Raw genomic sequence first — 23,017 nt, 5'->3', positions numbered from 1 at the left:
GACATTGGCTTAAGAGTAAGGTGTTGTTGAGACCATCTGGACTGTGTATGAAACTAAATCCCTTTAAGGCCTCTACACAAACTTTTAAGATTCTGGAGGGCAAGTGTGGAGATCTGCTCTGTCTTGTGGCCACCCAAGACAAGTCTCATATGTAAGTGTCCTTGCTTATTAAGCCTACCACCTACCAATCTAGAGTGGTCTGCCTCTTTCTTCAGGTTCTCCTTGCCCTCTGTATATAGAGGTCAGTTTGTGAACCAACACCTACTTGGAAAAATATACTTATTATTAGAAGAAAATTGAATTTTGTCTAGAATAAATTTGTGAATATTGAATACGGTTTTCCAAAAGTGGGTGCAACAGCAAAAATGAAAGTAGGTACTTTGTGGATGAACTTAAGGACTTGAGACAAGACAGCAAGGTCAGGACCTGGAGTGCACACTTTAGGGATATTCTCCTGGGCTTTAAGTGGGAAAGATACATATCATGGTTTAGTATAAGAAGTCAAATTTCATGAAAAATACATGGCATAACTTAGTATAGGGAGTTATTTTCATGACATGCATTGAAATCTTCTTAAACTATCTAAACAGTTCATTCAAGCCTGATATATTTGTCTAACACCTGTGATAGTATTGTGTTCAATAGTATAACCATTTTAATGAATTGCAGTATTTTACCTAAAGAATGTGCAGCATTTAGAGGCAAGAATCAGGTATCCATGTCATAAACATGGATTATGACATGGTACTCTATCTCACTCATAAAAAGGAAAAGTAACAAGAATGTAAATATGTATAATATCTGTGAGGTCATTTGGGCTATATATAACCTTTAAAACTAAAAATGTATACATCTTTTAACCCAGCAATTTCGGATAGGAAAAGATTTTCAAGACATATTTATACACACATACATACACACACACACACACACACATATATTTTGGATATTTTCAGTACTGGGTATGTTGGATATGTCTTGTACATTGTCAATTTTTAAAATTATATACCCTTTCCATTTATTATCTTGTGCAGATATTATTTTTCAAAATGAATTAAATTTAAAGGAATGAAAAATACATAGAAATAGTGTTAATACTGTCTTGAAAAATCCACTAACCATGGACCTCTTCTCACTTTCCTAAAAATAACTATTATTATCAATTGTGTATTTTGTCAGGTCTTTTATAGCATTTGGAAACTGTCACTTGTCTTTTCACATTTTTTTATGATGTCTGTGGCACAGAAGCTTTTACTTGAATGAAGTATAATTAACCACTGTTATTGTGTCTTGTTTAAAAATAGTGAGTTAAAATTTATTCATTGCTTATTATGTCCCAGAAACCCTTCTGTAACTTTATATACATTGTCTTACACTCCTTGATACAACACATATTAAAGGATCAATTTGTGATCTTATTTTACAGATAAGGAACTGAGGCCTGAAAGGGTGAAATAGCTTGCCCATCACCTAGGAGCTGTTAGGTGGCTGGACAGAGTTTTAAACTCACAAAATATTTTCTTACATTTCCTCCTAATATTTTATACTTTTGTTTTTGTATGTTTTCTTTAAACAATTTGTAATTTATTTTTGTGAATGGTGTGAAGAAGAGATTAGAAGTATTCTTGAGATCAGTGCATACACTTGCACTAAGTAGTTTTTATCACAAAGTCCATTTGAATGATTTCCTTCAAAATTAAGTTTGGAGAGGAGCTTTGTACCACACATAAATTGTTATTTTTGTTGTTGTTGTTGTTAATGACCCTTTTTATTTAGGGCCTTTAAAATGGTCAAATAATTTGAAAATTTCAGTTATAATATTTATGTTGTTCCCTCAGTTCTGTGTGTGTACTTGCGTGTGTGTGCATGTGTGTTGCATAACTCTGATCTTGACTACCTGTTATATTTAGAGGTATATGAATGAACATAATGAGCCATTTTTTTCAGTGAAATTAAGTTAACAATAAACACTATGATTTGATGATGAAAGCATGGGATTTAACCAACTTAAAGCTAGGTTTTTATCCCAGTTCTACCTCAAATTACCTAACTTTGTATACTATGTCAATCTGGCCTTCCTAAAAGATTACAAGACAGAATTAGACTTGCATGGTTATTGAAGAAATTGCCTTAAAGGATAAAGGGGGAAGGGAGTAGGAATGAGCAAGAGGTGACTCAGATCATGATGCAGGTCTGATGCCTGTGATGAGAGTGAAAGACAGATAAGCCCTAGAGAGATTCAGGCTGCTGTGTAGCTATGAGAAAGTATTGACCAGATGATGGGGAGCCCCAGAACAAAAACAGCTCATTAGAGGAGTCCTGTGTGAAGGTAAAAATAGCTGTATCACCTCTGCACCAGGGTAAATTACTTTTGCTGACCTGGTGAATTTTCTCTCCTGCTAGTCCTGGGACACAAGGAATCCTAACTACACTGGCAGCAGCCAGAGCTTGTATTTCATTGGAACCCTATCTGGTTCCCCTGGCAAGAAAGTGCCCCTGTGGCAACCATGACTCCCAACCTTATGGAGTTCAGAATTGCAAAGCAGGAAATACAAAGTCTCCCACTGGAACCTAAGGGACAATGATAAGTGGAGCCATCCCTGCTTCTATTTCTTGTTCCTTAACTTGCATATCCTTCTTTTAGTGGACACAGAGCCATACAGAGGTCCTGGCTTAGTGCATATACTGGGTCCTGAAGGATGACACCAAATAGCTGTGGAGCATTTTGTCCCTGAGTAGGCACTGCAGCTGTGACTTTGATAGGACAATCCAGCATTCTCATAGGCTTAGTGCTTATAGATGGTGCAGTATGTGATATGATCAGTGGGGTCTCCTGATAATTAGCCCATCCCCACGCTTTTTCACTGTGAAATGAGTCCTCTTGTCAGATGCTAGGTTGTGTGTAATTTAATGCCTGTGGGTCAGGCAATTTGTAAGCTCCAGGATAGTGATGTTGGCTGAGACTCTGTGGGTGAAAAAGAAAATCCCGTATCTGGAATATATTTCTATATTTGAAAGGACAAACTGCTAGTCCTCCAGGATTAAAGAATCCCAACATGGTCAACTTACCATAAAGTAGCAGGTTAGTCTCCTAAAAATAGAACCTAGGGGCCTCAGAGTTGGTCTCTGTGGCTGTCGGGTTTTATATTTGACAGCAATAGTAACTACATTATACTTGGTAAGTATAAATCCATGCTGTCAGTACTATAAGTAAGTGGCCTTTTTTTCCACCACTGTGATCACTCCATCATGCACATGCCATGCCATTTCTGGGACAGTCTTGTTCAGTAGCCCTTCCATGGTGAATGCCTCCTCGTATTAACATTTGATACAAAAATTCTTACATCTGCATCCACTCCCATACACACTTGTATACCTAGATGGTTTTGTCTCTGGTCTTCTAGTCCTTCTATTCACATGTCCCTGATGAGCTAGCTAGCCAGGCCATTGGTCATTGCCAAAGAAAATGCATATATTCTCACAATGGTCCAATGCTCCTTCTGTACAAAACAGGTGTCCAGATTCCCTGCCCGTAGCTGCACCCATTAGGAAGATTTTCTCTCTCTACTCTCTTTCAAGGCTTTCACTGAGTATCTCTATGCAGGCTTTTTCCACTTCTACTTAAAGTCACATTTGAAGTTGATCTATCCATATACGAGGCATGGCTTTTTCTTCCTCTTCCAGCTGACTACGACAGACCCTATATATTGTCATAAAATTCTAAAAGGACTCCTTCACACTGCTCTTAATATACTGATTGTATTCTCTCTTTTTTAGTTAGTTTTATATCTCTCATCTTCTTTAAACATGATCAATAATTTTGAGAAATATGATGAAGTGATAAATTTTGGAGTAGAACTTGTGCACAAATCTCAGCTCCACCCTTTTCTTAGCATTTCAGTTTGAATCACTTTCTTCACCTGTAAGAAATACCCTCTAATAAGCAGCTTCTAAAATGGCCCCTAATGAACCCACCTACTACTCTTCACACTCTTGTGCAATCTGCTGGTTGGATCTAGGGGCTTGCTTCGAAGGAATAGAATATGAAAAAAGTGATGGGGTTAGTTTACAAAGTAACTGGGGCTTCCATCTTGCTTGCCCTCCTTTATTCCCTCCTCACTGCTCTCAGGGAAGCCAGATGTCGCATTGTGCTCTGCCGCATGGCAAGGAGCTGATGTCTCTGGCCAATCGCCAGTAAAGTCCTGAGACCTGCAAACAGCCATGCGAGTGATTCTGGAGGCAAATTCTCCCCTAGTTGAGCCTTGAGATGACTGTAGTCAACTCCTTTACTGCAACTCTGAGAGAGATTCTCATTCAGAGGCATGTAGCTGAACTGTTCCCAGATTCCTGATCTATAGAAACTATGACACAATAAATATTGTTTCAAGCTGCTGAATTTTAGGGTAATTCATTAAGAAGCAATGGATAACTAAAACAATGTCTATCAAATAAATTGTTGAAATGTTTAAATGAGTAAATTATATCGCACAATATACCTCTCCTTGTTTTCATTAACACAGATTTTTTTAAAATTCCAAGTATTATATCGGGCATAAAAACAATTTTGTTTGCATAATCTGTTATCCCTAAAAAGGCTATATAGACAGTATTATAACATATATATGTTCTTTATTATTTGTTGTTATAACATATATATAGTCCCAAATATAATGTATTAATTATGTACAAACGTTTAACATACACTAAAATCCTACCTAAAGTTTTTTTGAGATTCATATTGTCATTTGAAGTCAGGTACTCTGACTTCAAATCAAAACATTTCTATTAGTGTTTCTGTCAAACTTTTATGAACAAGTCCAAGAAAATAATATATTATATGTGTGCAATAATGTGTTTTCTTTAGAGATGTTTTCTAAAACATGCATATAACAATTAAGGAGGCATTAGAAGAAACATTCATTAGTTCAAAAGTGCTTTTTTTTCTTCCATCCCTACTGACTATAAGCTTGATTAAGTTAAGTTAAATTACCTCTCTTATCTCAGTTTTCTCATCTGTAAATTGGGGATAATAATCACAACTTATATTGTGAAAATTAAATGAGCAGATACATGTAAACTGTTTAGAACAGTGCTAGGTAAATAGAATGTAGTCAGCACACATTAGCTGCTATAGTTCTTTGTGTTATTATGATTATTATTGTTATTATTAAGAAAGAAATAGGAAACACTTGCTAATGTGTATAAATATAAAAACCTTTTTAAACAGATCTCATGTGACAAAATGAGCAATTGTATGTCAACTGAAAAGAGCATCTGTTGGTTCTGTTTAGTTTGCTAAATGATCAATTTGTTATTTCTTTCTGATTATGAAATGAATACAACTGTAGTGAGGAAAAAATAAAATAGAGAGAAAAATACAAAAAGGAAAATTAGTGATATATTTTAGCATTTTCTTCCAAATTTGTTAAAATCTTAAATATATTTTAATACATTTGTATTGGTTTTCTTATAAAATTATTTCATTTATATATTATATATATTATACACTTATAATGAAGTGAACTCAATTTTATCAAAGTTTAGTCAAATTTTCAGAATATGTTGCTAGTAAAGAGAGGAACCAATTATGCTATGTATTGTACGAAATACATGAATTAAGGACAAGATCATGAACTATCCTAATTCATGGCATTCACCTCTCAAATTTTGTATAAAATTTAAATGGAGAAAAATGAAATCACTAATTTTTGTGTGACTATATTATTTGAAAATCTTGTGCCTTTAAGGAAAGAATTACCATGGTTTCAAATATTCAAAAATTAACTTTAAAGTATTTTGGCTGTGTCCTTAATTGGCATGGATTATTTTCCAAGTGCTAGTGAAAGATATTCAAATGTTTGATTCTACATAAATAACACCCAAATAAGAATTCTTTATATAGACACAAATGCCAGATGTTTGAAGAGGCTGATAATCCTTAAAAAAGCAAACATTAAGTCATGAAAAGTCATTAAAGTTATTTTCTTGGGAGTGATTTTAGATTTTCTCCTTTTGTATTACATTGATAATTGTTTTTGCATAAACATTCATTATTCAAAGTAGACATTAATGCTCAAACTTACTTTGTAAAATATGCCTTTTATAGGAGTATAAATATCTGAGAAGATCACTGGAGACTTCCAAGCAAAACTGAAGTTCTTTCTATTTCTTTTGGCCATTGGGCTCTGCTATGCTCTGTATGCTACCAAACACCAAAGTAAGCAGGATGTCCAGTGACCACCTGATTGAGCAACACTGGACTGATACTGCTCTTAAATATATTATATGGAACCCTAAAGACTAGAAGAAAGGGGAATGTAGGTGGGAATTTTCAAACATTTAAACAATATATTCATGTGATACATGGTAATGATAACATTGGTGGTTTCCCTGTATTCTTTTGCAAAGGGACTTTTGGCTCCTCCCACCACTAGGTGGAGTTCTCCTTGCTAAACCCCAAATCTGGACTGCCCTTTGCCAATAGAACACAGCAGAAGTGATGGTGTGACATTTCTGTACCTGAGTTGAAAAAGGCTTTGTTTGATTTCACTCTCTCTTGGAACTCAGCCTCTGCCATGAGAAAGAGCCCAAGCTAAACTTTTGAAAATCAGAGACTTTGTTCAGCAGGGGCAACTTGGTTCATTTTTCCTAGCCATGGCCCTAGACTTGTGTGATAGTCTAGCCAAAATTGGCAAAACTGCCTAGCTGACCTCAGCTGACCACAGAAGCAAAAGTTTGCCCCCTGATATTAGCTGAGCCCATCTCTCTCTGTTCAGCAGAATTATCCAACAAGTTGTAGACTTGGGAGCTAAATAAATGTTCATTGCTTTAGGCATTTAAATAAATGCTTATTGCTTTATTCGAGTGATTTGTTATACAACAATGCCCTGATACAAGTACTTTATATAAAATGTTTTATGTTTAAAAGATTATTAAGTAGAGCCTAATTTTTATTTTATTTTTCTTATAATTGTGATTTCTCTTTGGAAGCACATTTTCAATGTTCATAAAATAGTTCCATTGTGTTAATCTTTATCAGTTCAATAATAATTTTTGATTATACATGGTTAGGTTCTATAGTATTTTAATGACAACACAGTTTGTCTATTTCATGATATATAGTATAGAGAAATTTTACTTTTAGATCTCCCCTCCGAAAGAAAATGGACCTTGTTAGGAAAGTTAGAAGCCAGTCAGTTATGAATTATAGAAAGTACCTGGAAATGAATGTGAATTCAAGGACTTGGTAACTAGACACTACAATGAGTTCTAGGTTCCTCTAAATCAGTGGTTCTCCATTGGGGGAGTGGTGTTTTTGCCCCACTGGAGACATCTGACAATGTCTGGAGACATTTTTCATTTTCTCAGCTAGGGCCTCTAGTGAGTAAAGGATGCAGCTAAGTGTCTTACAATGCACAGAAGTGCAATGAGACCAGGTGACTGAAAGAGAATACCAGGTAGGAAATGAGTAAGTGATAAAGTCAGAGATGCAATGAATGATAATGGGGTTTGTTGGGTAGAGCCTTTATAAGAACTGTGGATTGGATTTGATGTAAGAAAGAGAACCCTTGGAGGGCATTGAGCAGAATGACATGATTTAATTTCTGTTTAAACAGCATCATTTTGTTAGCTTTGTTGAAAAGAGCCAATCAGGAAGACAGACATTTTAAGAGGCAATTCCAGTTGTCTAAGTCAGAGATGATGGTGGTTTGGACCAGCGTGGAACCAGCAGAACTAGTGGAAATGATCAGTTATATTCTCAATGTAGAGTCAAAAGGATTTCCTGTCATATCAGATGTGAGGTCAGAAAAAGGCAATAATTAAGAATGACTCCAAGGCCACAAAATCAAAGAAAATATAAAGTAATTTTGTGAAATACAATAGACCGAATTTAATTTCAACATAACAGACTCTTGTTTTTTGTTTTTGTTTTTTCTAGAACATATTTATGTGACAAGCATAGGTTTGTGTGAAGGCAGAGTAAGTACAAATAGAAGCTGAGCAGTATTTGTAGAATTTACTTTAATCTTGGATTGAGGGATTTTTTTCTATACTTCCCTAGGCAGGCTGGCATTGTAATGATGGTAAATTTAGTAACAGAATTAGAGAAAGTATTGAATATAATAAACCTTAAAAGGTAAATTTTGTTGGGAATCTAGAAGCAGGGTAGGAATTAATATTTATTACCCTCACATTTTTTTAACCTCTTTAGATTCCGGGGAAGAACAGCACACTCCTAGTCATGCAATATTCTGCACATTCAGTGAACATATATACCATATTATATCTCACATTCTTCATCTTTACACTGGATGTTTATTCAAATGCACTTCAATATTCTCAAATCACATTATTTCTATCTATCGATAACATAATTGCTATACCTACAGGACAGATGTTGTCCCTTTGTTGTGATGGCAGTGTGGTCATTGATGTTCTGTTTCCTGGTCCCACTTAGAGATTTTGTTTAAATTGCACAAACATAGCACAGGCTGTTTTCCCAAAGAAAGCAAAACTTTCATTTACAAGTGATAGTTTAAATGGCATATGTATATGTATTAAATACTATTATTCATCAGAAAAAAGCCATAAATAGAGGAAAATATGTCTTCTATGAAAGTTTATTATTGTTGGACAAGAGAAAAAATAATATGGATGTTAATGAGAAATGCATAATAGTGAGGCATAAAAATTTCAAATTTCATTTTGAAAGTTTCCTAGGATTTGTGTGTAAAACTTAAGCTCCTTGCACATATATCCATGCTGTCCATTTAAATACACCAGCTATAAGGCCTTTTGGTTTTAAAATTCAAGATGAATAAGAGAATATCAAAGTGACTTTGAACTTGATTATATTTTTGTGGACAACTTAGCCTTGGTCAGAGGCAGAACATTCCACCCTGTATTATAATAGGTCCTACAGAAGTGCAGAGCACCCACCCGAGGCTCGCTTCACCACATCACTTTCTCTGTCTCAAAGAGTTCATTCTGGTGTTGCAAAATTTGCACAGACCAACAACAAGTTATGTAGACACCACACACTACATCAATCTAAAATTAAAATGACTGACATTAAATAAATCTTAAGCAAAATTTAAAAGTCAAAAATTTCAATTTAAAAACACTATGAATTTAATAGTAGTTTCAGAAGTCCTCTGAAGACTAATACTCTTTTCTGTATTTGTTAACACCGCAGTATCACGGGGTGGTAAACCAATGAAAAATAAGTGAATACTTCAGTGGTGGTTCTGTGCCAGAGCTCAAATATGGTACAAAATTATGTATACTTACCCTAAATATAATAAAGGAAAGATGGCTTATTTTAAGATAAATAAAATATAAATTGACTTTGCATTATTTCAATGTTTCCCTTATTTTCTGTGTTTATATTTGGAATTGCTTTTTAGCTATACAACAATCAAATTTTATATGATTGAGAGTAAATTTTATAGTTCCAAACATTAGAAATCCATTTTTCATCACACTAATTTCATTTAGAAATTTAGGGATTTTGATGTGTTTATTATATGACGATTATATTTGACTAATATTCTGTTATGATATACTAAGATAATATTATTAATATAACTATCACTTGTTGAGCACCTCAATATGCTTGGCTCTTTACTAGGTAAACATATTATTTCAGCTAATTAATTTAGAAAGTTAAAAATTTTACATTATAAAAATGGCATCATATTACCACATTGATAAAATTGAACTGACATAGTGCTGAATGTATTGTATATTAGCAAACTCTTGTGTACCATCAAGATCCAAAGAGGTATGTTACTAAAACTACTAAATAGGTAACTTTATAGCAACTATCTCATCTCAGCATGAATGGGTACCAACAATACACCTCTCCATAGATAGAGTTCATTAACTATGATATAACTACTGAAAGGATGTAATTTAGGGCACATGACATGGAGATAGATTCAAATTTAGAGTTTTCTACAGGAACTATAAAAGAAAAAATATTTTAATGTACGTAGACACTAGGGAGAAGGTCAATAACATAATGTCAGTAACATAGAGGACAAAGTTTTCTGTTTTCTCTCCTTCTAAGTGTTGCACAAATATACATGGTATTTTACACCCTCAGATTTTGAAAAGTGGGAGTTATGTGTGTGTGTGCTGATTTTTATGTATTCATAGAGAATATTAAGCTTTCATTGTCCAAAGTCTTTTGAAAATAGAAAGACAAATTTCTGATTTGTCCGAAAAGTCTTCCCATGCAAAACGATGTGATTCTTTTTAGTCTTCCTTTCAGTGGAGAAGCAAGAATTTGCTCAGTATTAAAAGGAATTATCAGCTCAGCTTTAACCTTTCTGATGATAGAAATTACTATCATGAAGTTTGGAACTTGCTTTGTCACAAGATTACAGACCTGCCCCTGTCCTCCTTGCCTTTGCCACAGTCGCTTTCTCAAGACTCCCCTCTTCGATGTCCTTCCCTTTCCCTGGTTGTCTCCAACCCACTTCCTAACCATATAAAACATAAGCTACTCACATATTAAATTAGTACACTTCCAAATAAAACATACACACTTGTAAGCTTACATCCTTCTACATCTATCTCCCCAGTCCCCTACTCTATTGAATAAAATTAACAAATATGTCTACATTTATTGCCTACAATTCCTTTCACTATCTTCACTATTAATACCATAGTCTAATAGCCATTTTTGATATTCTACATTACGTTAATAGTCTCTTAACTTTCCTTCCTATTTCAAAATCTGCTTCCCTACAGAGTCTGTTTCCTTCATGGCAGCTGAAGTGACCCTGATAATCCCTTAAAAACAGAAGTCAAGTCATGTAATGTCTCTACTAAGAAATTTCTAAAGCTCTTTCATCTCACTCAAAATAAACCCAACCATCAATCTTTTTATGTCTTAAAAGACCATACGTGTTTTGGTCACCAAGGTATCTCCATGTCTACTCCTTTCTAGGCTCATTGGCCTCATCTGCAGTTTATCAGACAAGCCAAATCCCCTCCTGTGGGGATATTGAAATTAGGTCACAGTCTAATGAAAAATCGAGAGTATCCCCTGGGCTTCTTCACTCTTCACCTGAATGTTCTTCCCTCTCTACCACCTGAGAGGCCCCACTCCTTTCCTTTTTTCAGCCCTCTTTTTCTTTAATTTGGGGCAGTCCCCTTTCCAATGTCCTTACCTAATGATGGCTTAACTTTGCTAGGGCCTCCTGTCTTTCAAAAATTCAGTGCAGCAGCCAGAAAAGTGGCATTTTGTCTTGCATCTTCCTTTTTCTGTTTCTGTTCTCTGCTGTTGAATACTTTAAAAGCAATGTCTACCAACTGAAATGGATTCATTCCAAATTCACCATCCAATTTTTGCAATTTTCTCCTGATATCTGAGGTGTTTTGCTCAGTAAAGGTCATATTTACCATTCTGGCATTTTCAGGAGCCTCAGGGTCTGCATCAGTATAACTAATACCTGTAGGCCTGATAAATCCTTTCCAAAAAATCAGTGGGCTCTTCATTTTTATTTATTTATTTATTTATCTGAATTTCTTGAATTTTGTTCAAATATTTTTGCTGCCTGTGTAGGGTGGCGGGTCACCAGTAGAAACCCAGCTTGCTGGCTGTTTACATTTAGGCCCCCTACCGGTTAACGGTGTAAGGGGAATTGCCCTGCTCTGGGAGTGGCTCCTGGACCAACTTGGGTGTCCTGTTACATATTAGATGGTGATACCAGACCAGGCCCCTGAGAACTAACACACGATTTTCTAACTGACCCCTAAAAGGATGGGGAGCCAGCCCGACCACTTTCTAAGCCCCAGTGCTGGTCGTATAGGAATGGGGAGTGGTGGAAGAGGTGGCATAGTGGCCAGAGTGGCCGGGACAGCCAGCTCAGCCAGTGAAGCAACGTATCCTCAATCTCATTCCCTTCTTTTTCTTATTTTCCCTGGTGTAATAGTACAAATGCTTATACATAGGGGAGTTCATCATTCTTCCCTGCTTCTTCCCAGAGAAGCTCTAATTGCAGGATTATATAGAGCCATTCGAAGGCCACCATTTCTCAGCATTTTACTGTGAAATCATAAATAGCAACTGATTCTCTTTAACCATTAAAAGGATGTCTTTTTGCCTTGGTGTCAACCAACTAGGCTAAATTCTGGGCTGGGGCTTTTTGGTGATTTTAGGAACTGAGTGGAACCTTTCTCTTCTCCCACAGAATGTTCCACTTTTGGACAAGAACAGACAGTTTCGTTTTGTTTTTTTTCCTCTGTTTCTTTCCTCCACTTGACATCAGTAAAAGTTTTAAACATCACAAAACTGATTTTGTTGTAAATGGAGAAATGGTTCCAAAACAAAATGAAATTAAAAACCCAAAGGCAAACAAAAAACCCTAAATAAAACCTCAAGTTTTGTCTTGGGGTTTTACATATAACAAGAACCATCAACTCAGTCCTCATGCAATGTGTCTCCTTGGAGAGCTGTTTGATCCAGAACAATGATACAGGAGACGAAAATGACATAATTACCACAGCAAGAATGACAGTACATGGTGCACAGAGTCCCAAAATCACCCTGCATAGACCCCTTGAGGAGAGCCTAACAGGTACTGTGGACATACATGGTCTTGGCCATAAAATATCGTCTTCCTCTTAGTCATGGGTTCATAGCTGTAATCAGACCACTTACCCAAAATGTACACCAGAGGACTTTCTTTAGGGATAGATGAAACCTTCCCCATCCTTTAAAGACAGAAATACAAGAAAAACAAAACACAAAAAATGCCCACAAATTCTAGCATCCACAGAAACAAACGAACTGGTTCACAAATTGGATAAAAGTCCAGCAACTATTTCCACTCTCCAACAGGGTACCCCCACTCAAATACAAAGCAAATTGGCTTATTCCAGAGGAAAAAAAAGCCCCAAGTGGAAAGGAATACAGTTTCCAGCTGTACAAACCAGAGCGACTTACCCTACTGTATGGAGCCTGTTGTCTCCCAGATTTCAATTCCTTGCTCCAACTGCCAAGCACTGGGGCAGCTGGTGCAACTTCAGGGAATTTTGAAGGGACGATCTTCAGGACAAGTGGTACCAGCTCCTGCTGGAACAGCACCGACCATAAGGCATAGACCCGATTTTTCCCTCTGCCCAAATCCTTTCTCCTCCCTCCTTTCCTTTGTCTATTAGCTAGTAAATGAACTCAATAGTCAGCTCTGGGCTTGAGTCACTTCCTTAGGTCACCTTTGCCTGACTTCCAAAGACTAATTCTACTCTTCAATACTCTCATAACACACTGCACATATTTAGGTGTGTAATTGTGCAATTATTTCTTTAATAGTTTTGTCAAGCTCAGTTTCTCCAGTTAGATTGTAAACTCCATGAAAATGTGTCACATGGTTGGTGCTCCATCTTTTGTTACACAAATGAATGACCCCCTACTCCAAAAGGATAATGAATTTGATACTGCTTGGTAGGTTCTTTTAAACTTTTAAGGTTAGCTATTGAGTTAATTGAACCTTTCTTTGTCCTCTGTCAATATGTTAGCATAGGTAATGCTCTGCTTCCTTGAACACAGCTGAATTCTCTAGGGCGTAATTTATTCCTGCTCTGCCAGCTGAAATACAGACTCTATGACCTTCTCTTTCCCCTAGTGACTTGGACATTTACTTAGTCATTTATGGTTATTTAAGTGTCAGATTATATTATTCTCCATATTTGCCCCATAGGACATTGTCAAAGATACCTCAGGATATAATTTCTAAAAGAATGGCAGCAGCATTTACAAAAGTGGAAGAAATACAAATGGAAAACACATTACAAAAATCTCATTTCTACTTTTTCTACCACAAAACCATTTCTACTACAAAGCAAGATGACTGCTAAAGTCAGATTTCTAAGTGAATATATATTTTTGTTTAACTTGTTAAAAAATACAGAGACAACTAATGTGTTTTGACCTTCTAATATGTAATATTGTTTTATCATACCATTATGTAGTCACCAATATAAAAGATAACATATACAACAATAAGAAAACATAATAAAATCTAATTAAAATATGTTTACAAGTCTTAGCACTTTTCCTTCAGATTATCCAGATGGCTTAAAATATTCTTAATATTTAAATAAATAAATTTGATAATACACACTGGATACTGAACTAAATTTCTTATCATTGCTGAAATATCTAACAACATATCAATGTAATATGATAATTCCTGAAATAAACTAAGGCAAACCCTTACGTGCAATCAGTATTATAAGAATTAATTGTTAAGAATTTATCTGTATAGGAATTGGCCTTAGGAAATGTTATTTGTGAAAATAGGTGCAGCCTATAATAGTTTTCCAGGAAACTGACAAGACCTCAGAGGGATGTCTCCAACCCCCTTGTCCACCCCCATCATGTTGCAAATGAAAGAGGGAGACCTTGAGAGGTTATGGGGTCTCTGGTCAGTGGTCTCTCAAGCTGCAGAGGAGATGGATGGGTGTGGGAAAGCAGTAATGCAGCCAGCACTTCCTGACCCACTATCCCTGTAGTTTTATAATTCAGTAGGGCCAAGGGAGTGGAAACCAGAAGGAACTGATTTATCACTTCATCTGAGCATGATGTGACTTCTCACTGAAATGACGAAGAGTATTCAAAAATGGAAAATAATATTTTTAAAAAACCATCCATTGTGTATATTTACTAATAAAGTTTCAGTTATATTTCAGTTTGAAGAAAAAAGAAAACTGTTATTTACAAATCTGTAGAACTGATATATGTGCCAGTGAATAATTAATTACTTCATAAAAAGAAAGTAATTACTAATAGCCATCTTTTGAATTTTAGCAAATGAAAATTGAATCCATACTGAGGGCCACTCTGAGAAAAAAATTGTAGCTATGACCATAGGTATGGGCAGGACTTATAATAACTATCCTGAATTTTCCAGAAGGAAATGGGGCTTCCCCAAATTAAATAATCTGTCAAAGATCACACTGCTAGCAAGTGGTATAAATATAGAAAAACCCAGAATTTCTTAAATGATTATAATGTAGGATAGATGTATTGACCCTCTCGCAATGACTAGAATGGCACTTCAGAGACTTGGTCATACAAAGACAGTGGCTTCCATCTTGGGTGCTGTTTCCCTTTTTGCTCTCTGGTTCATCGCCTCTTAGGAAAGCCAGCTGCTATGTTGTTAAGCTCCTCTGTAGAGGCTAATGTGGCTGGTTGCTGAGAGAGACTCTGGTCAACAGTCAGTGAGAAACCAAAGTTCTTAGTTCTACAGCCTGAGGTTCTCACTACAGGATTTGGTGCTTGTGAGGCACTGAATTCTGCCAACATCTACATGAAAGAGCTTGGAAGCAAATCTTCCCCTAGCAAGCTTCAGAATATACCAACTGACAACTCAAATGAACACTAATGAGAGACCCTAAGCCAGAGCACCCTGCCAAGCCATACCGACTTTCTTTACCTATAGAAATATGGAGATAATATTTGTTGCTTTAAGCTACTCAGTTGGGGATAATTAATTAAGCATCAACAGAAAACTAATACAGGACATTAATTTGATTCCATATAAACTTAAATGTATGAGTACTTATAAAATGTAAAATATATTATTACTATGAAATTATCAAGAAAATATATCTATTTGTATTTTTAAACTTATCAAAAATGATGCTATGATATCTACAGATGTCAGAGGGTTATCAGTTATATGTACTTCTTTTTTTTTTTTTTGCGGTACGCGGGCCTCTCACTGTTGTGGCCTCTCCCGTTGCGGAGCACAGGCTCTGGACTCACAGGCTCAGCAGCCATGGCTCACGGGCCTAGCCACTCCGCTGCATGTGGGATCTTCCCAGACCGGGGCACAAACCCGTGTCCCCTGCATCGGCAGGCGGATTCTCAACCACTGTGCCACCAGGGAAGCCCTATATGTACCTCTTAAGTAAGAGTCACAAAGTCTGGAAGGGCAGGTATGAAGAGGCATAAGTCTTATAGCATTCAAGAAACATGAAAACATTTTTCTTGCCAATAAGGACCCTCTTTTTTAGCCTAATATCAAATTATTAACAAGACATTCAACTTGTCATTCTTTCTCACACTAAGGGTGAGAAAAATAAAGAGGGTAATAATAAGGGAGAAATATATCCTTATATTCCCATAAACATAACAATGCCCATGAGACTTGGTTACCAAATACCCGGTGGACAAGAGGATCAGAGAAACACATTCACTGAGGAAACTTTGAATGACTGACCTGGATGCAATGTCAGGAAAATTTTGAAGGCCAGATTCCTTGGAGGTAAGCAATTTTTTTTTTTTTTTTCTTTTTTGCAGTTTGCGGGCCTCTCACTGTTGTGGCCTCTCCCATTGTGGAGAATAGGCTCCGGATGCATAGGCTCAGCGGCCATGGCTCATGGGCCTAGCCGCTCCGTGGCATGTGGGATCTTCCCGGACCGGGGCACGAACCCGTGTCCCCTGCATTGGCAGGCAGACCTCCAACCACTGCACCACCAGGGAAGCCCTAAGCAAATTTTAAAGCTGGCAGCTGTCCTGGGTACAAGAGCCCATTCTTGTCTCAGTGCTCAGTGCCTAGCCTAAGGTTGGGTCCAACTGTAAATATTTTACTGAAATGAAGACCTCTGAAAATATCCCAGTGGAGATAAACATCTGTGCTAGTTTGCAATATTCAGGAATTCAAAAACTATGCAAAAGGACAACATCTACAATAACAGTGGCCTAGCTCAGTAAGTAGCATTGATGACTCATTGAAGGATAATAAGAAACCAAAGTGTGAGAGACAGTAGGAAGACAGAGGACTTTTTTGGCAGCTTACAAAGAGGCAGTTGTCTCCTGCAGTGGAAGAGCTGTTGCAGCTGTGCAGCAGGCTCAGAATCTGATAGAGTTACAGATCTCCAGAGACTCTCACCAAGGCCATCTATTATGCTAACATCAGTGTTCTGACTGGGAAAACCTAAGATCGGGAATGGTTATATTGCATATATTATGCTAGGTAAGCAGATCTATCAGAGGATTATGTTCCAAAGGAGGGCCCGGAGGATATTCCATCCTCCAAGGCCATCAGAAATGTGCTAATGAAAGGCACACCAGCAACTCTGAAAAAGTTAAGTGATGGCTGTTTTCTTCAGGCTAGAGATAATAATAGAAGTGGTCACAGTCCTGATTGTATTAATATCAATGGAGTTAATGGGATCTCAAAGTAATAGAGGCCAGGTTTTGCTACACAACCTCTAGAAGTCAGAGACCACAATTACTGAAACAACCTGAAAGGTTCAAAGAGCAGCCAGTGGGCTCTGACTTGTAAGAAATTACAGAGACTCTTAGTGTAATATGGAGCCAAATGGTACAGCCTACAAAGGTTCTAGAGAACATCTATAACCAGAAAAAAAGAGTAAGAATAAGCAATCAGGATACTTAGGGTGATTGTTGCCCCCAAAATCATGATTTCCAGATCAGTTTCTAGATATTAGTCAATTTTAATGACTGAAAATGTGGTCATTTCCTAGGAGAAAAGACCCTGCAACACTGCAGCAGGTATATACTTTAATGATTCCCCAAGTTCTTTCCTTAAAGACACATAAACATTACTGAAGTGAATGAACATTGGGTAAAGGAGAATATTCAGAATTTTTAAGGGCTTGAGTTGGTATTGTTACCCACAGACCCAAAGTCTCTTCACAAATCCCCGTCCCCGGTGCAGGCTTAAGGCTTAGGAGAAAAAGTATTACATGGACTTCTTTCTAAAACTTAATTCACAAAGGACTCATTAGGTCCATAGACCCACACATTGGTAGTGTCTCCAGTCCCAAAGTATAATTGGATTTGATATACATGGCAGTTGGAAGAATGTCCATATTGAGTCCTTGACGTATCAGGTAAGGACTGATACCTGCCATGATAAGGAAGGCCAAGTAGAAACCTCTAAAACTGCTTCAAGCCCTAGGTAAGATAGCAAGCTAAAAACAATACTGTACTCCCAAAGGGATGGTGGAGATTAGTACTACCATTAAAGACCTAAAGGGTGTAGGGGTGGGTGGTGGTTCCATTCATATCTCTAGCATTTACATCTCCAGTTTAGCCCCTGCAGAAAGTACAGTGACTTGAAGAATGACTGTAGAATATCACAAGCATCCTCAGTTGTAGCTAGACTGACAGATGAGTTATCATTGCTAGAGCAAATTAAAAAATCGTACAAAGATGTCACACAGTACTTGAGTTGGCAAATATGTTCTTTTTAGATTCCAGCTAGAAAAGAGAATCAGAAAGTTTGCATTTACATGGTATGGAAAACATTCATTTATAGTTTTGCTTCAGGGACATGTTAAGTCTACCACCCTTTGTCCTGATGCAGTCTGAACAGATCTTAATGTCCTGGGTATCTCACTAAATATTATACTAATCCATTACATACTAATAGATGACACCATCAATTAGATGGGACAAACTAGAGGTGGTTACTATGCTAGAAGCCTTGGGAAGACACATGTGCTCCAGAGTGTGGGAGGCAAATTCTATGAAAATTCAGGGACCTATGACATCACTTCAGTTTTTAGGTATCCAGTAACAAAGGGTATGCTGGCACATTTCCTTCAAAGTCAAAGACAAATTGCTGCAGATTTCATTCCATACTATACAGAAGGAAGCACAGCACCTGCTAGGCATCTTTGGGTTATGTTTAGGAAGAATGAATCTGACTGATACATTAGATGGCTGATGGAAGAGTGCTGACACTAAGTGGGGCCTAGATCAGGAAAGGTTTCTGCGGAAGGTCCACATTCAGTGCAAGTATTCCTGCCACATGGGCCATACAATCATCAGACTCCATGACATTAAATGTGTCAGTGGTAGCAAAAGTTGCAGGTGAAAAATGAAAACATGCTCCAGTGGGAGAATCACAATACAGACTCCTAGGTTTCCTTATTGAAGAAAGATGTACTTTTGGGGACTTCCCATGCCACAGCTAAGAGTCCGCATGCTACAGCTAAGAGTCCACATGCCACAAGTAAGACCTGGTGCAGCCAAAATAAATAAATAAATATTTTAAAAATTTTTTAAAAGAATTATGTACTTTTTAATAAACATGTTTTATGTTATGTGGCTCTTGTAGGTATAGAATGTTTGATCATGGAGCACCATGTGAGAATGTGTGTAGAACTGTCTTCAATGAACTGGCTCTGTTGGATACACCAAGACATAGGGCAGGATGGGTTCAGAAACAATCCATTATAAGACAGAAATGACATATCTGGGAGAAAAACTGAGTAGGAACAGAGAGCACATGTAAGCTGCATTAGCAGGACTCCCAGACCCCCATGTTTCCAATTACAATTGCGCCAATCATAGAGAAAGCCTAACGTGCCTTCAATAAGCTGTTAGTAGAGATCGGCACTTCAAGGATGTTGTTAGTGAGGGCTGAAAAGTGAGGAATTTGTTATTGAAACTAGAGGAAGAAGAGATCCTTATTATACAGTGGCAAAAAGCGTAACAAAATTCTATCCTTCAATTATGTGGAAATCAGAACATGGAAGTGATAAACATGGTTATGCAGCTAAGGAGATTTCCAAGTAAAATGTTACCTGGTTTCTTCCTCCTTATAGGAAAATATGAGAGGAGAGGCATAAACTGAGGGAAGAACTGTTAAACATGAAGGAACCAGAACTCAACTATTTTGAAAATTCTCAGCTTTTCCACATACCAAAAGATGCTAAAGTTGAGAAATAGCTTCTAAGCATTATTAGGAGAAAGTAGAATTGAGATGAGCCATGGTCTAGGGAAAAAGCTGAGGAAGTGACTATATGTCTTGTGAAAATCTTACAAAGATCAAAAGGTCAGAGTATTCAGTCAGAGGACCCATTAAAGAGATAAAGGTGTGTCTTCTAGAGTCTCTCTAACAATGGGGCCTCTAGGAAAAATAATCATGTTGTGTCTCAGCCTTCTCAGCAGGAGCTCAAGGTAGGAAAGGGCTGGTCTCAAAGAGCTCAGTGGGTGCGGCTGTTGTCTAATTGAGGGAACCCAAGTGGAATTCACAGAAGATCCACAAGTTTTTGAGAAAGTTATTTTAGCCAAAAAAGAAAAAGAAACACACAAAATACAACACTGAAAACTTGAACTGAGAGGAATAGTGAGTGCAGAATGAAAAGGAGTTGTTGGACCCTTAAAATTCTACCATCAGGAAGCAGACTGATAAAGCCACTTGGCTGCCTATGCATGCTACTTTTCATAAAAACAGAATGATGACTCAGGGTGGAACCAGGAATCACAGTGAACTATTCCCAGGCCTTTAAAACCTAATCGAAGAAGATCCAGCTTTTGCCCAGCTGTATTTCAGAATTGCTATGGACTGATGACTCCTTTGTATTGCTCATGTCCCCATCTTTGAACAGGAACCTCTATAAATGTTTCCTTATGCCTGTCCCACCATTGTATTTTGAATGTGGAGGGAAGATAACTTGTCTCTCTAGTTTTACATGTCCATGGAGCAAGAGAAAGTACACCCAAGAAGCCTCATCCACATTTATACCTTATTTAGATGATGGCATTTGAGCAGATGCTGTCATGGTATGAGACACTTGGAGATGATGGAAGAAGGTGAATGTATTGTTCAGATGGAAGGGATAAGAGGGTGGACTATAGTGGCCAGGCTCTAGGATGATCCTCACTTATACTTTCTCTATCACACCTGTGTAATCCCCTCTCCTGGAGTGTGGGCAGAACTTATTACTTGCTTCTAATAGATTGTATACTGCAAAGGTAATGGGATAACACTTCTGTGATTACACTGCATAAAATTATAACCAATCTTGCTAGTAGACTCTTTCTCTCTTGCTGGATTTGATGAAACAAGCTGCTGTGTTTTAAGCTGTCATATGGAGAGACCCACGTGGCATGGAAATAAGGGAAGCCTCTATCTAACACCCAGCAGAAAAGTGAGACACTCAGTCATTTAAACCACAGAAATTGAATTCTACCAACAATCACATGTGCTTGGAAGTGGATACTTCCTCAGCTGAGCCTTGAGATGAGACTGCAGCCCCAGCTGACACTTAGTTTGCAGGCTTGTGAGACGTGAAGCAAAGGTCCTGATGCAGAGGACTCAGGTAAGTTGTGCTCATACTACTGTCTCACAGAAACTGTAAGACAGTATGTGTTGTTATGAACTATGACATGGGTGGTAAGCATTTCATTATTCTTTTATAATTATTTGCTATTTAAAATATGACACATAAAACTGCTTTGTATGATACTATATTTTGAAATTTTAAAAAGTTTTTTTTTAATGTTCACAATAAAATAGACTTCTTTTCTCTGAAGTAAAATCAGAGAATTTCTTTACCAGTCATGAAGAGTTTATCCTCTTGGTAAAGATTTGGTCTAATAAAGACACAGATTTGTCTTTGAGGAGTATTTTGTTTTTGTGTTCTTGCGGTTTTTTGTTTGTTTTTTTAAAATCAGTACTTTGTTTAGAAACAAAAAACACCTCATGTGCTTCTTAGAAAAAAAATTCTTTGTATTCCTTTGGGCATGGAAGTCTGGGCTGCCCACAAGAGAGAGATGAGTCTAAGATGTGTTAAAAGTATTTCATTACACTTCTTTATATGAAGATAACCCATAATCAGCCTTCTCTGTATTTTTGGTATTTCTTCCTGCTTACAACATTCCCTTACTAATTCTGTTCATGTGCTTTAAATCCACTTCTCACCATTTACCTGTGAACCTCATCCCCAGAAAGACACATCTAGGACCCCAGGAAATGTAGGCTTATTTCCTTCTCTCTCCTAATGGCAGTAATTCTGATGAGAAGAAGAGCAACTCATTGTGATGGAGTAGCTACTGTGCTTGATTTTTACTGAGCAGATTTATTGTTTCAATATTGTGCTATTATCTGATAAACCTCTCATGGAAAAGGGGTTGGAATGGCTATTTTAATTTTCAGAAATGTTGTGAGTAAAGAAACATTCCACATGGCTTTGAAGGGGATATGATAACCAAGACAAAAGAGCTGGAATTCAGTTCCATGGATTGCTTAGAAATAAACTGTTTTGATTTTTATGGTTCTGTTAATGCCTAAACCAATTCTTGACACCAATAACATATTTGTTGACTAAATGAATAAGCTGGAGGGACCAGAACTAGTCCCTAACCCCTCAGCACTTGCATTTACAGCAGCTGTACCAAAGTGTGGCTTGGAAGGAACTGTAGCGCCTGAAAGTCTCAACAGATCTCACCCCAAACCATCTTATATAAACAACAGATCCAATTAAAAATAAATGCAGCTTCAAGACAAGTCCTATATGTTTCCTTTGAACCTAATCTCTAAACACCTCTTATATAGAAAGGTGTCCCCTGTCTCCACGTGGGAGCTTTAGTAGCCCTCACATTCTGAGCTACTTGCCCTCAGTGCAGTGTCCTGTGCTCAGCAGTCAGGCTTTTGAACTGAGAGAAAGGTGCTGATGATACTCATTCTTAATAAGGTAATTTTGAACTCATGTGTTTTTCACTCCAGTATAGGAAACTATTTTGAGAGAAGTCCAGCCAGAGAAGTTAATGTTTAAAATATAACTAAAATTTTGTTGAGAATAAAATTTCAGATATCAGTAAAAAGCTGAGGGGAAAGGGCTGAATACTTGCCTATTCAGTCACATATTTACACCATATTTTACCTACGGAACAAGAACTGAAGAGAAATAATAAAAGATAAGCTTGAAGTTTCTCTTCAAGAATTTAAATGTTGAGAAAGAGATGAGATGGAGACATAAAATAAACCTAAACATCTTTATATTATATAGTTATATGAAGAATAAACTGGGATAAAAGAGGGGTCATAAGTTCATGGGAGCTGGGTCCATGCAAGATAAAGTTAGTTGGTATATGATATGATGTTGAGGGGGAGGGAGGTGTACTAGACATGCAGGTGCTGGATGAAAGTTCACGTGAAATTGATCTGAACTCTAATAGTCACTTACTCAGGTTAAGTGGGAGAAAATAGCCATAGATATAACGAAGAACCAGCAGCTG

The sequence above is a fragment of the Kogia breviceps genome, chromosome 1 (assembly GCF_026419965.1).
Source record: "Kogia breviceps isolate mKogBre1 chromosome 1, mKogBre1 haplotype 1, whole genome shotgun sequence".
NCBI classification, from domain to species: domain Eukaryota; kingdom Metazoa; phylum Chordata; class Mammalia; order Artiodactyla; family Physeteridae; genus Kogia; species Kogia breviceps.
Note: the sequence above shows the minus strand (reverse complement) of the source record.